The sequence below is a fragment of the Mytilus californianus genome, unplaced genomic scaffold (genome assembly GCF_021869535.1).
Source record: "Mytilus californianus isolate M0D057914Y unplaced genomic scaffold, xbMytCali1.0.p SCAF_2, whole genome shotgun sequence".
Taxonomy (NCBI): Eukaryota; Metazoa; Mollusca; class Bivalvia; order Mytilida; family Mytilidae; genus Mytilus; species Mytilus californianus.
Window position 1 is genome coordinate 51,910,731 of NW_026262668.1, and position 16,636 is coordinate 51,927,366.

The 16,636-nt window shown below is 32.4% G+C and overlaps 1 long non-coding RNA gene across 1 annotated transcript in view; it reads left to right on the forward strand.

Annotated features, from left to right (window-relative positions):
• The first annotated feature begins 640 nt into the window (after positions 1 to 640).
• Positions 641 to 16,636, forward strand: part of LOC127729988 (uncharacterized) — a 31,876-nt gene continuing 15,880 nt past the window's right edge. The window contains exon 1 of the long non-coding RNA XR_007994920.1: positions 641 to 718. This is a non-coding gene — a long non-coding RNA (uncharacterized LOC127729988). The remainder of the gene's footprint in view (positions 719 to 16,636) is intronic.

Consider the following 16,636-nt stretch of genomic DNA (forward strand, 5'->3'; position numbering starts at 1 on the left):
ATTTAGCAACAGCTAAAAACAAGAAAAAACGACCCAAAGCCTAAGCTGGCTGCAGTTTTCGTCTTTTAGCTTTTAACGATTTGTGTATTTTAACTTCTGTTTTAACTTGAATAAATTCGGTGGCGTACCTTTGACCAGTCTTTTGTATTATATTCTTACAAAACCGCAACATTCAATAATATTCTCTGTTGATAATAATAGCCGTTGGTCAAAAATACAGACAAAAAAACTGTATAGTTCCAACATTTACATTTGTGTATATTTCAGTTTTTAAAATGAAACCAAATAAAGTGTATAATTTATTTTCAGTGATAATGCATTGTCTCCTACTAAATAATAATTCTAAATAATTTTTATCTTTATTCTACATGGAATTCATTTCAATTAACGCTGTTCGCCAAGAGCTATGATAATTGTCACTATTCTTCTAAACTTCCTTCATTGGATTTGCTAAAACGTAATGTCAATATTGCCATGCATCATTAAAGATTTACATAAAAATGTACAAATATTAACGTACAATAAATGAGGGAAACGTAAAGATGTTTACTGCCGCCCCTTTGAAGATGTCCATCAATAGGATTCGTTAGATTCGCCCACCACAGAATCATCAATAAATATATTTCATTTGTTCAATTGACTGAAAACAACTTATGACACGACTGACGAGAAAACACTTCAATTTGGATTCTTAATTATTTTCTCTTCTCACAGAAAGGTAAACGTCTTTTTTTTCTCATTTCGCACATTTTTCATTACTACTGCACAATATTTAAAACAAAAGTAGCACACACGTGCATCTCGGATAAACATAATCTTTTTCTACTTTAGATAGTTAAAAACATTAATTGACCGTAAAAAGTGGTAGTTTGTCATACATTTTTTGTACTACGTAAATTTCCATTACTACTGCGCGATATTGTTTTGAAAAAGTGGCACACACGTGTATCTCTGATAAAAAAAAAACGATAATTTTTTGTTTTACTGTAACTAATTAAAAACATTAATTGACCGCAAAAAGAGGTAGCTTGTTATACTACGTAAATTTCTGAAACTCGTAACATTTCAAAAAATTAAGTCTGCTTAGTTTATAGTCAAAACGTAAACAAATCTGAGATTTTTTTCTTTTATAACAAAATAGAAAATGTGCCTTGGGATGTACTTCAATCGCATTATCTGTACTGGTTAACAATTCATAGTTGGTCGATGCATTCTTAGAGGTACTTCAGTCACGTTATCTGTACTGATTAATAATTTTATAGTTGCTTTTTTATATGATATATTTCCTAGTAAAGGCATCAAAATGTAATCGTTTATCAAGGCGCGTCTGGTCTACATAATTTTTATCCTGGTAACCTAAGATGAGTATTTTTATCAAAGGCAACTGCATTCAGTTGACACACACTGTAGAATTCCCCATTTCAAATAAAAAGATCAAATGATATCATAAACTGTATCAAAGAAAATAATTGTACTATAACTACTACTACTACTACTACTACTACTACAATAATAATAATAATAATAATAATAATAATAATAATAATAATAATAATAATAATAATAATAATAATAATAATACGGTCGATGCCACTGCTGGTGGAGGTTTTCTGCTCGAGGGTATCACCAGCCTCAGTAGTCAGCACTTCCGTGTTGACATAAATTATCTTTGATATGGTCATAATTATAAATTAACTGTTAAAAAAACTTTGAATTGTTCTAAATACTTAGAAAGTGTTACACCAGGAAATGATTACCTTAGCTGTATTTGGCAAAACCTTTCGGAATTTTGGGTCCACAATGCTCCTCAACTTCGTACTTTATTTGGCCTTTTTAATTTTTTTGATTCGAGCGTCCCTGATGAGTCTTTTGTAGACGAAATGGGTCTGGCGTACAAATTTTTTATCCTGGTATCTATGATGATTTTTACTAGTAAACACAGACAGAAAATAATAAATGATTAAAAATATATTTGATTTTAAGTGGAAGGCATTCACATTGAAATGGCCAAATGCTAAATTGTAACTGAATGCTAGCTCTTTCACAAATATTTCTATATATATGCATCTGTAAAATTTGTTTTAGCTTGGAAAAATCGATGGAAAGGTAAACATGTACATGTATGTGATCTAACTAAAATATGCGTTTGGGTCTGTGGCGGCTTAGTACTTTACCCCCTCCCGTAAATAACAAAAAAAAAAAAAAAACCCAACAAATAATCATTTAGGAGTAAGTTCAATCATAGATTCATTGCAAGATTTCAAGATTTCAAGATTATATTTGATAACTCAGACACAGATGCATGTGATTCATGAGGTCATAATAAATAGCATTACATAAACATGACGCAGTAAATATGTGGTACTAATAATAAACCTATAACCTGTCAAAATAACAATAATATTATATAAATATATATTTCAACATTCCAAAACATATTGTGATTTTTTCTATAGGTACAGAATCTCGTTTATACAGTTGCACATTACATATTGAAAAAATCCTTCTATTTTTTTTATACTTATGATTCACCGTGTAGTAGCTTTGAAGACACTTTCCCCCCTTTATTCAACAATATTTTTATTAGTATATTTGATATTGAACGCTTGGCGAGTGTATATAATTTTGCGGCAAAACATTCCTTCTCTTTAGGTAACAGTTAAGAAACTTTTAGAAAATACGAAAGGCGCATTATTAAATCATAACTTAGTCGAAGGATTGATTGATTGATTGCTTGATTGTTGTTTGCTTAACGTCCAGTGTTAAGACGACGGACAATCAACAACATGACCAAAGGGAAAATGCGCTAGTCCATAAGAAATTATACAGAAACTTATAGATTGAAGAATATGAACACAACAAAAAAAAACAAAAAACAAAAACGGGGTGGAACCAATGTGTTACGTAAGAGTAGACAACCCTTTAATCAGGCGGAAACCCAGTTGAAATAGAACAAAAGAATCGAAGCTCTTTGTTAGAGAAGGCGATAAATGCTTACTGTAATGTTTACTGTAGTAACTCAAATTTTAAAAGTTAATAGAAACTAATAAAATGACAGTTTTTGGCTAAATTACGAAATATTTTATCATAAAAACACAATTTGCATAAGTTTTCAATTTATCTATTACATAATTAAGCAGAACAATTAGATATCAGGTCGACGACATGGGTGTCTATTAAGTTGGATCTAAAAAATGCATAACCTCCGATTTTTCATAAAAATTTACCATGGACGGAGAACATATCAATCTATTTGTTCCTTAATTTTCGTTTCTGCCCTTCCATTATGTGACTCAAGAAAAAATTCCCAAAAATGGGTAACAATTGCATCGAAAAGAGAAAATCGAACGCACCTTTTTATGTTAGGGCGTGTTTGAGTTGAATATTTTGTCTTGAAAACGTAAAAAGCAAAAGTATTTGATACATCATCTCGCTTCAGATTCTATCATTTTTATATATCAAGGCTACAGGTTGACTTTATAACATCGAAAATTCACAGTACTAAAAAAATGAAATATATAGGTCAAGTGAAATACCTTTCTAATGAATCACAAAAACAGAGTAGGTGTGTTCGAATAGCAAATTTTTACTAAAAGTACTTGACGACAGACTTATAAGTTGGATCTTAAAAATGCATATCTTCCAAAAAACTTCATTTTTTGTGTGTGATATCTAGGGTTTATAGTCTTCAACCACTGGAAATTTTTAGTCTGCCCTTCCACGAAATATTAAATTAGAATTTTTTTTAAATAATTATGAATTTTCGAAAATTCCACCTGACAACCGATCAGACAATAGTTTTAAGTTGACTGAATGCAGACAAGTACATTAACTGATGCTCATTAGCTAGTAGATACATTTGTCTTTTAAAATACAACTGGCATATAAGGATCGTAATGGTGCTATGCGGATAAACTTATCGGTTTTCAAGAGCTAAATTGGCAGCGCGTCATCCCTACAATGGCTTCCATTTTTACGATTGTAAAAATGAACTGGCGTAATGGGGAGATAATTTTGACGAAGTAGAATCCTGACTGTAATAAGATGCAATGGGTGAGACGTTATTAGTAAGAATAAGGGAACGATTGTAAATTGCAGCATGCTTTTTGTTGTTTTATTAAGAATATGCTCTTTAATTCAATGCAAATCTAAACATTTAGTAAAAACTATACTGATTTAAATCAATAGCTCGCATGATGCATAGTTTTATTACAATGTATTGATATAAAGTAAGTGCTGAAGTGTTTCGCGAAGTAAGATGATATTTTTCCTGCTTAACAAGAAAATGCTATGACCATCTAAAAGCCTGTCGTTGTTAATGCAAAAGCATTTATTTCATTTCGTGACTGCTATTGTTGTGGTGCTAAAAAGTACCCTTACAGTAATCTGGTTGTAAAATCTTCAGATGTGTTCTATCAAATACAAACTTGATTCTTGAATGCACACCATTAAAAGAAAAGGAGGACGCTGTAACATATATGGTTTTAATTTTCTGTACTCCGTCAATCTTTACATTTCACTAATTAATATCCTAAAACTATAAGGGGATAGGAGTATGTTAATGAAGTGTGAAAATTGGCTCTTAAATTTTGATGGTTTTTTTTTGTCAAGCCAAAATTCTACAAATTTTATATAGAAATAGTTGTGATATTACTATTCAATTAATACAAAATAACTTCGTTTTGGCACAAACATTACAAATGACGAAGTAATGACCCCTTAATTATATGCATTATATATTAGTTGTGTTGTAACGTTAATTTTTTGGTGAAACTTTTCCATAAATCTTAACAGTTTCTAGAATAATTTACTTTGGCCTCCACCCCTGATCCAGAATGGTTTGTGTTTAGTGATTCAATATCATCATTGGCTTCTTTTTGGTTACAGAACATTTCGATTTCGGTTTATGGTTTCCTCAACCTTTTAGGTCCGGAAAATGCATATAATCATCATGCTTTGACAATATATCAAAAGTGTGCTAACTGTGAAGCTTATATTTATTATGTGAATGTATTTTTTTAAGAGATTTGTTTAACCTATTAGTAAGGCTTTTAAAGAAGAACCATTTAAGAACCAAATCATGGCCTTTTTGATACTTTATGATTATGTTGAAATTCAAAGCCATATTTGGCCTAAAGTGAATATTGTCCTCTGGTGCATGGGAGTATTATATTGACAATAATTGACAATATAATACTTCCATGTTTGGTTGAACCAGTAATAATGTCATATAAATAATAGCGGACGCGCGTTATCCATTATACATTCAAAATGTCTCTGGTATGCTATGAAACAGATACGATGTTCCTCTCAACCATTAAAAGATGGCTGTCTCATATACAATATCATGAACACAGGTACTGCACAAAGGGAGTGATTGGTTACGGTTTTATGGTGGCAAACTTTCAACTCGTATGACACATTATTAAGACTCCATCGGTTGAAAAATTCGATACAAAACGAAAATATAACATAAGATATACCAAAAGAATCAAATTAGGGCGTGTTTGAGTTGAATATTTTGTCTTGAAAACGTAAAAAGCAAAAGTATTTGATACATCATCTCGCTTCAGATTCTATCATTTTTATATATCAAGGCTACAGGTTGACTTTATAACATCGAAAATTCACAGTACTAAAAAAATGAAATATATAGGTCAAGTGAAATACCTTTCTAATGAATCACAAAAACAGAGTAGGTGTGTTCGAATAGCAAATTTTTACTAAAAGTACTTGACGACAGACTTATAAGTTGGATCTTAAAAATGCATATCTTCCAAAAAACTTCATTTTTTGTGTGTGATATCTAGGGTTTATAGTCTTCAACCACTGGAAATTTTTAGTCTGCCCTTCCACGAAATATTAAATTAGAATTTTTTTTAAATAATTATGAATTTTCGAAAATTCCACCTGACAACCGATCAGACAATAGTTTTAAGTTGACTGAATGCAGACAAGTACATTAACTGATGCTCATTAGCTAGTAGATACATTTGTCTTTTAAAATACAACTGGCATATAAGGATCGTAATGGTGCTATGCGGATAAACTTATCGGTTTTCAAGAGCTAAATTGGCAGCGCGTCATCCCTACAATGGCTTCCATTTTTACGATTGTAAAAATGAACTGGCGTAATGGGGAGATAATTTTGACGAAGTAGAATCCTGACTGTAATAAGATGCAATGGGTGAGACGTTATTAGTAAGAATAAGGGAACGATTGTAAATTGCAGCATGCTTTTTGTTGTTTTATTAAGAATATGCTCTTTAATTCAATGCAAATCTAAACATTTAGTAAAAACTATACTGATTTAAATCAATAGCTCGCATGATGCATAGTTTTATTACAATGTATTGATATAAAGTAAGTGCTGAAGTGTTTCGCGAAGTAAGATGATATTTTTCCTGCTTAACAAGAAAATGCTATGACCATCTAAAAGCCTGTCGTTGTTAATGCAAAAGCATTTATTTCATTTCGTGACTGCTATTGTTGTGGTGCTAAAAAGTACCCTTACAGTAATCTGGTTGTAAAATCTTCAGATGTGTTCTATCAAATACAAACTTGATTCTTGAATGCACACCATTAAAAGAAAAGGAGGACGCTGTAACATATATGGTTTTAATTTTCTGTACTCCGTCAATCTTTACATTTCACTAATTAATATCCTAAAACTATAAGGGGATAGGAGTATGTTAATGAAGTGTGAAAATTGGCTCTTAAATTTTGATGGTTTTTTTTTGTCAAGCCAAAATTCTACAAATTTTATATAGAAATAGTTGTGATATTACTATTCAATTAATACAAAATAACTTCGTTTTGGCACAAACATTACAAATGACGAAGTAATGACCCCTTAATTATATGCATTATATATTAGTTGTGTTGTAACGTTAATTTTTTGGTGAAACTTTTCCATAAATCTTAACAGTTTCTAGAATAATTTACTTTGGCCTCCACCCCTGATCCAGAATGGTTTGTGTTTAGTGATTCAATATCATCATTGGCTTCTTTTTGGTTACAGAACATTTCGATTTCGGTTTATGGTTTCCTCAACCTTTTAGGTCCGGAAAATGCATATAATCATCATGCTTTGACAATATATCAAAAGTGTGCTAACTGTGAAGCTTATATTTATTATGTGAATGTATTTTTTTAAGAGATTTGTTTAACCTATTAGTAAGGCTTTTAAAGAAGAACCATTTAAGAACCAAATCATGGCCTTTTTGATACTTTATGATTATGTTGAAATTCAAAGCCATATTTGGCCTAAAGTGAATATTGTCCTCTGGTGCATGGGAGTATTATATTGACAATAATTGACAATATAATACTTCCATGTTTGGTTGAACCAGTAATAATGTCATATAAATAATAGCGGACGCGCGTTATCCATTATACATTCAAAATGTCTCTGGTATGCTATGAAACAGATACGATGTTCCTCTCAACCATTAAAAGATGGCTGTCTCATATACAATATCATGAACACAGGTACTGCACAAAGGGAGTGATTGGTTACGGTTTTATGGTGGCAAACTTTCAACTCGTATGACACATTATTAAGACTCCATCGGTTGAAAAATTCGATACAAAACGAAAATATAACATAAGATATACCAAAAGAATCAAATTAGCACGAAGATTTCCCAAGCACTAGTTTTCATTATCGGCTTCGCATAATTGCATGCGTGCATTGTTTTCCGATGTTGGCTATTGTATTCATTTATTTGAACATGTCTCTTTCTTTGAATCTGTGTCTATTTCACTCAGAAAGCTATTTAACCGAGGGTTCTAAATAGTAAGGTTAAAGTTATCTGATCGAAATTTTTACGAGTGCCATCGTAATTTGGTTGACATATATGGCATATCTATGTAACAGATGACCAGGAATATATTCCATTTGTCATTTTTAATCAGATAACTTTTAATTAGTCGACTTGATTGGAAGTTAAGTGTAGTGTTTCTGATACTGTAAACCAACTAATTTTCGCGAGCGATTTATTTTCACGACGAGTAGTAACCCGAATAATTCAGTCCCACCCCGTGATCGACTCTCCCACTTGCGAGCATCGTAGAGCAGTGGAATATAACGACTGAATTATTCGGGTTAGACGAGTAGAAAAATAACGCAAGCATAAATCGTCGCGAATATGTAAAACGTGGAACTTTTCTTTTTTTAACTACATCAAGTAAATTTGAAAATCTCGAAATTAAATCGCCGCGAAGTGGGCTAGAAAGTGCTAAACAAGAAATAAAGTACCCGCGAACATACGTTGGTTTACAGTATATGTTAGGCATAATAATATATAAGTCACTCGGAGATTAAATTTACTTTGTTTCCGCCTCGTTCGTTCCGATTAGGATACTGAATTGTTCATCATCACTTGATCATCTATTTCCCTGATATAACACTAAAAAATGATAACCAACTACCAACATCGACTCCTCCGAGATAGTCGTACAAACAAAGGTAAACAACAAACGAACAACTTTGATTCAGATAGCCTGACTTTGGGCTGCCACAATATGTGGTGAAATTAAACTAGTTTAACGTGTACACAAACCTCCCCTTCCATATGTGGTGAAATTAAACTAGTTTAACGTGTACACAAACCTCCCCCTCCATATGTCGTAAAAGTTGAGCTCGCGATAAAACCTATATTAGATATTCATTAGCTTTGGTAATGATACAAAATGGTTATAGTACGAAACGGATATAATAGTTCGAAATTACTATAATTCCCTGGTCTCATTCGTTTGGTTCATTCGATTTTATTTTGATTTTGATTGTTTATATGTGGACTTCTTAATATAGTCAAAATGACATCGATATACCATGTTAGCGCGAGCGAAATCATCAAAATAAATTTCAAATGAATAATTATAATTCCTCGTTCATTGTTATGAATAGCTTTATTTGGTTAAGGAAAAAAACAACAATGAATATTTCAATTCCTAATTAAAATTAAATCATGGAATTTATACAATTACATTTTGTTCAAGAGTAACTACTAGTACATGTAATTGATAAATGAGGATATACATTATTCATAATTAAAACCCGGCCGTTGACGTAGTATATTTGATAGGATTCGATTTTTGAACTGTCTTACAAGTATTATAGTTATGTATTTTCATGACAGAATGTCTGAACCCTTTTATCGCACTGTTACTGGTATTCTAACAGTTTGCACGTATCCGTGATGTACAGTTACCATGGTAACATTGTCTTTATAATTTTACATAAGAGTGAAAGGAGATGTGGTCCATACACAATGAGACACCAACCAAACGACATCATGGGTGACTGCTCGTTCTGCTAAGTTACGAAATGGTTTTGAATCATCTCTATAGAGTTCATTAATTTTCTTTAAAATTCCTTCATTTATTCAAAGTCAGGTTAAATCAGAACTTGCATATAATTTTGACGCTTTGCGGCAGTCTTTGAAGGACGCGTAATGACCTGTACATGTACTTGTGTTACTGGATATATGCATCATTGACATGTTTATCACAATTCCTTTTATTTAAACTTTAAAGTATAAAAAGAGGCGGAATCAGGGGCGGATCCAGGATTTTAGGTTAGGGGGGGGGGCCGCAAACTTAAATTTTCGCCGAGCGGAGCAAGGCGAAAATGTTTTTGAAGTAAAATTATCGAAATATTCTTTATTAAGCTGAGGACAACCCATGCTTTGCAAATTTTAGGGGGCGCACGCCTCAATCCGCCCCTGGGAATATACCAATATTCAAAGGTCATAAGTCGAAGAGAAACTGTCAACGCAAAACCGAAAGACGACGAAAAGACAAACAAGTCCACAAAAACAAAACATTGAAAATTAAAAACTTAGCAACACGAACACGACCAAAAACTCGGAATGATAATAGGTTCTCCGGAAGGGTAAATATTGGTATACTGACACTCCGATCAAAATTTCATAGAAATTTCTGAAATACACCAGTGGTGCATCAAGTTAGACTCTATATTTTGTAATTTCATATCATATCCCTTGGTCGATAGTGGACATAAAGATTTTCTCTAGCCCTGTAGTCTGGTAGCCCATGCGACGTAAGCAATAGAATATTACTTCGAAATCTTCACTTGAAAATTAAAAGTAAATTTTGATAAATTCCAAAGTCTACCTCGCTGTGGACAGTTGTTTCTGTTTATTTGGTGTTTTTTTTTAAATTGCTTATCAACGTTTGATACTTTTGGTGTTTCGAGCGAACCTGACGAGATTATAATAAGATTAGTAAAAATGGCTGCCAAGATAATCATAAGTTATCAAATGATTAAAATAACACTGTCCATGATATAGGGGGTAAAAAAGTGGGGATGTGGCATATAGGGGTAAAACAGTTGGAATGTGTGATAAAGTGGGTAGAAAAGTGGGGATGTGTGATAAAGTGGGTAGAAAAGTTGGGATGTGTGATATAGGTGGAAAACAGTCGGAAATATGGGATCTAGGGGGTAAAAAAGTTGGGATATGGGATATAGGGGGTAAAATAAGTAGGGATGTGTGATATAGGGGGTAAAATAAGTGGGGATGTGTGATATAAGGGGTAAAAAAGTGGGGATGTGGGATCTAGGGGTTAAAAAGTGGGGATTCGTGATCATGACAGGTGGTAAAACAGTGGGTTGTGGGATCTAGGAGTAAAAAAGAGCGATGTTGGATATAGGGGTAAAACAGTGGGATCTGGGAACTAAGGAAAAAAAGTGAGAAGAAAGAAAAAGTTACAAAAAAGCTAAATTTTATAAATGAGCATCCCCGTGTCACCCCTCTTAAGATAGTTGTTATAAAATTAAATAGATGGCAGTCAACATAATTTTTTTAAGAGGCAACGCCATGTCAACTAATAAAACACAAAACATTCAATTTACACAGAACAGTAAGAATTAGGCAACAAAAACCAGAGATTAAGTCAGATCGATATATCATTACCAACTATAGGGTTAAAATACCTTAACAAAAGTATGAAAGTATCAAAGCAGACAATTAGAGAAAGTAATTGTAACATATTGAAAAGAATATGTCAAGGCTACAATCCAAAAAAGACAAAGCAGGGTCTCACAAAACATTTCGCAGAAAAAAGACTAGGCTACAAGCTCATCTGCGCAGAAAGGATAAGAAGTTCTTGATCAACCACTTTTACTTGTTTCCGGAAATAAATCATTTCAAATTTATTTGTTGTTTTACAACACATTTCATCCCCCTTACCTTTTCATAATCACTGTGATACCATAGAAGATGAAGAAGGATTTAAGCGTCAAGGTTGCATCTCTTTAAATACAATTTAAAAAAAATCATATTACGTCCGCTCTATTTTTGAAGTTATCAACCACTGCCCACCATATTTTAACAGACGAGTTCATAGTAATCATAATCCATATAAATATGTAAATATATTATTTATATTAGAAGTGTCATTCTTTCAAGTTTTGCATCTGATTACAACAAGTTGTTAAAATGATGTCCGATGAAAATATGAAACACTGATTAGTATTGCAACTGTGTAAGAACTTTTCACCAAAGTCTTATTGATAAATGGTGTATCACAGTCTTCCTTACGAAATCACGCCTCCCAGCAGAGGATTTTCCTATGTGTTGCCGTTTATGATATCGAATAAAACGAAGTCTAAAGAAATAATCTGTTATGAAGCAAGCAGCACGCTTTTACAAAAAATAGTTAATTTGGTCTTTGGAACACTTTCCGATAATAAAATTGAGAATGGAAATGGGGAATATGTCAAAGAGACAACAACCTGACCAAAGAGCAGATAACAGCCGAAGGCCACCAATGGGTCTTCAACGCAGCAAGAAAATCCCGCACCCGAAGGTGGGCCTCAGCTGGCCCCTAAATAAAAATATGTACTAGTTCAGTGAAAATAGACGTCATACTAAACTCCAAAACATATAAATGAACTAAAATTAAAAAACATACAAGACTAACAATGGCCAGAGGTTCCTGACTTGGGACAGGCGCAAAAATGCGGCGGGGTTAAACATGTTTTGTGAGATCTCAACCCTCCCCCTATACCTCTAGCCAATGTAGAATAAAGAAACACACAGCAATACGCACAATAAAACTCAGTTTAAAAGAAGTCCGAGTCCGATGTCAGAATAGGTAACAAAAGAAACTAAGCAAAATGACAATGATACATCAATTAACAAAGGACTACTAGCAGTTAATGACATGCCAGCTCCAGACCTCAATTAAACTGATTGAAAGATTATGTCTTCATCATATGAAAAATAAGCACAATCCCTCCCGTTAGGGGTTTAGTATTACACAATGTATACCATCATAAAAAAATGTTTGTTTTAATATTATTGAAGGAAGTGCACTAATACATCACACATATAGCAAAATAAGACCTGATACATATATTTATTCAACCCATTCTAAAAAGGAGAAGAATAGAAAGGAACGAGGCAAAACGTCTATGATCTATTTACATATAGAAGATCTAATCGAGGATCTCTATGTATATTAAGCAGAAACCTTTTTATATGTATTGCTATAAATCACTAGGTTTCTCCTATAAAACAACGCAAGAGATAAAAAAAGCAATTTCCCTCATTTTGGTTTCACTAACAGGATGAAATTCCAAAAGTTTATGCAACCAAGTGAAATTTGAATATTTATACTTTAAAAGACTTTTCAACAATTTGACTTTCATTCATAAAACAACCAAAATCTTTTAAGTGCTATACATTATTGTTGAATACTGATTTGGTGCAATACTAATTTGGTGCAATACTACAAATTAACATGTTTTCTTGAATATGTTTGCATCGAACGACATCAATAACGAAAAGGATTTCACTTTTATCTTGAAAAACAAAAATAGCTTTGCTTTGATAGAATTTTGATATAGTGTTTAATAACTTTCTTCTAATTTTTTTATATAAATACTCCAAATTGCTAGAATATTTAAAAATAAATTGTATCTTATGATAAATATTTTCACTGCTTTGAACATTTAAAATTAGGCCAGAAGCAGGTCCGTTATTACTGCATTCTATTTTCATATGCATGAAGCTGTTTAACTGTAAATTTCAGTTAAGATTTCAAAGACTTTTGAAAACGGACCTAAATAAATTCAGGGGAAATTGAGACAAATTCTTCAGATTTGTTAATGTTTAATTGATACTCAAAAAGGTTCCACTAGTCTGCAGAACAAAGAAAAAGAGACATAGATATTCGTACTGCCATCCTCCCCCCCCCCCCCCCCAAAAAATAAAAAAAATAAAAAATCATTTCACTGCAATACACGAAACATATTGCCAATTACAAGAGTTTAAAAAAAATGGTTTGGTAAAAAAAAAAACAATAATTGTAGTGTCCAGAATGAAAATTATTTCTTCTGTCACTTCTTGTTAAAATGAAATCGATTGTGACGTTGGAATAATGTTACACGGAAATGTTGAGGTTTCAATAAAAGCTGACCGGAAGTGTGTAATTAAGTCTTATAAACGGCTGTCAGATTTCACATAAACTGCGTTGTTTTTTAAGGTCAACATTGCTTAAAGACCTAAAGTAAATGCGAGATATATTCCGGATGACATTTACAATTCTTGTTAATAATGCCATGTCACTCAAAACTTTTTCAGAAATTTGCATGTATTATCTTTAAAAGTGATCCTGTTTTTAAAATCGTATTTGGTGTTTTGCTTTACGTTATTGCAATGAGGATAGCATAATGGAAATACTTGTTATATTGTAACATGCAGAAAGTTTCCGTGACGGTTGAACTGGAGGACGTTTTTTAATTCCATTACAGAACTTGCCATTTCATCATTATAAGTATTTCTTTGTAAAGACTATCCCACTCTATAAATGAGAAATAACAAAACAACGACATAATGGTCATAAAGTGTGAGGTTTTTACGCACGTAAAACTGGTATAACAACACCATATTGCGTGCATGTACCAAGTCAAGCTATTCGTACCTTGTGTGTTTTTCCTTCTTCTTGGTCTTTCTTTGTTGGACATTTGCATTAATTTATTAGCATTACTTTGGTATTTGGCGAATGGTAGATCGGCTTCAAAAAGTAATTCATCAAAAACCAGTAATATATTTTTATCATTTTTTTTCAATTGTTTTTTTAGTTACTGACAAACTGCATCGATGATAAAATATCTATATTTATGTGTTCAAAAGAGAGGAGAAAGATACCAAAAGGGACATTCATACCCATAAGTAGAAAATAAACTGACAACGCCCTGGCTAAAAAAGAAAAATACCAACAGACAAACAGACAAACAGACAAACAACAGTACACAAAACACAACATCAAAAACTAAAGACTTAGCAACACGAAACCTACCAAAAACTGGGGGAGATCTCGGTAAGCAGATCCTGCTCCGCAAGCCTGGGATGACATTTAATTTTGTGAACAGAACCTTAAGTTGTTTATAATGATTTCGAAAATTTAATTAAAAAAATCTCTGAATTAATTGTTTACTCATACATACTTCAGAATAGTTAAATGATATTTTTTCTAAAATAAAAATACATGAATGTGAAACTTCCAAAATATCAGACAGCAAAACAGACTACATAAACCACTAACACCCGAATCCTCCAACAAAGAAGGACCAAGAACAATGAACAACACATGATCCGAATAGCCTTACTTGGTAAATGCACCTAATATGGTGGGTTGAACCAGTTTTACGAGCGTACAAACCTCACACTTTCTGACCATATGTCGCAAAACTAAAACCATACTAATTTCTTTAAAGACCAAATAAAGCGACAAAGAAGATATGTCATGAAACATGTATACCTAATTCCGACTCCGAGCCGCATAGTCTGCTCGTCATCCTCAAGCAATTGCGCATCGCGCAAGGCGGAGAAGCAGCTCATACTATTGTTGAAATCTCAGGTTTTTCCTGTACTCGACCGAGATTAAACTGGCGACTTACAATTTTTCATCTACTATGACGCAAGTTCTTCGTGATTTAAAACATTTTGTTACAGACATAAGCGTGAGCATTAGGAACTGATAAAATAAACGACTTTACCTGTGAATTGATTTGGTACAATAGGTAAACACTAGAGAGATAACAAATGTATTAGTATATAGGGTTAAGGTTTACATCAAAGTAATTTATCTTAAAATCTTATGAATAAAACGGACTAACTAAAGAAATGAAATCTTGATACTTGAGCTCAAATACTCAGCAAATTATAAGAATTATGACGTTTTGCAGACTTTAGGCACTATACTTGGGACCCGGGTCCTCCGAAAATGAGGGAACATGACATTTTTTATTATTTGACGGGTAGCCACGGAGGAAGAAAATTATTGATTGTGTTCTTTTATTTAGTTTGATAATACTTTTTCCCTGGTTTTTGTTGCGTTCTTTGGTAGCTGTCTACTTTAGCTTTAAGAATTTTGGGTCCTCATTGCTCTTCAACTTCGAACTGTATTTGGCCTGTTGAACTTTTTTTATTCGATCGTCACTGATAAATCTTTTGTAGACGAAACGCACGTTTGGCGTACACACTTTAATCGTGGTGTCTATGATCAGTTTTTTCACATACACAACAGTCGTCTTTTTCAAATGGAAATTATTTTTTCAACCAACTCAAATTTAAATAAACAATGGTATTTTAAGAAAACAATAAAATTATGGTAACCATGTAAACAATTCCTACTAGGAAAAAGTTTATTTCACTTCAAATTGTTATGTAATTTTATTGGCTTTTAACTATAATTTTTGCAATCCTTTAGTTAGTAAAAAAAAACTTTGCCATTTGTATCAATAACAATTACTTTTCAATTATCATTTCACAACAATGAAATATAATACACTATTAGATATCAACTACCCCTGACATTTCCGACTTGCATGAACTGCAAATGGAATCAGCTTATCAAAAATGTCAACGATATACTAAATTATCGACACTAATCATTCACGAGGAATGTCTTAATGATATCAACATTAAAAGCAATGTACATAACATTGTTTTTCCATGCAGATGAAAAACAGTAGACCAATTAAAGGCGTTAAAATATTAAGTGCGAGAGTGTAATGTACAGACAATACAATCAATTAAAAGGCAGAAAAACAGTAACTGCGAGACTACAATCGAATCATCATAGAAGCTCAATTACGATTGCCTTCATTTCGTTATTACAATTTTATTTACTTTTCATATCTGCAAGGAACGGATATGGGTAATTATTATCTAGATAAATCATATTTGATATCATAAAATGACCATCACGTATAGATTGATTCCATATATTCATACATTTAATGGAATGAAGTAAATCAAACAGATGAATAAAAAATGAAACCGAAAACAGAAAATTTTAAACAATGAACGGTCACTTTCTCAATTATACTTCGTAGTAAAATGACAGGTTTTGAAGAAAATCGTTTTTATGATCAAGATCTTAAGTTTGAATCACATAAATGAAACTTAATAAGATAAACACCTTCTAGAATAATAATCTCCTTTTATTCGTTAACAATTTACGTTATAAAAGACTGAAAAACAGGGAATATCTCTAACCAGTTAAGCAATGGATGCTTTCATTTGCTACCTTCTCCAACATATCTTTTCTGATATTTGAAAAAGACAACGTTGTGATGGAAACCAGTGCAAAATTTCTT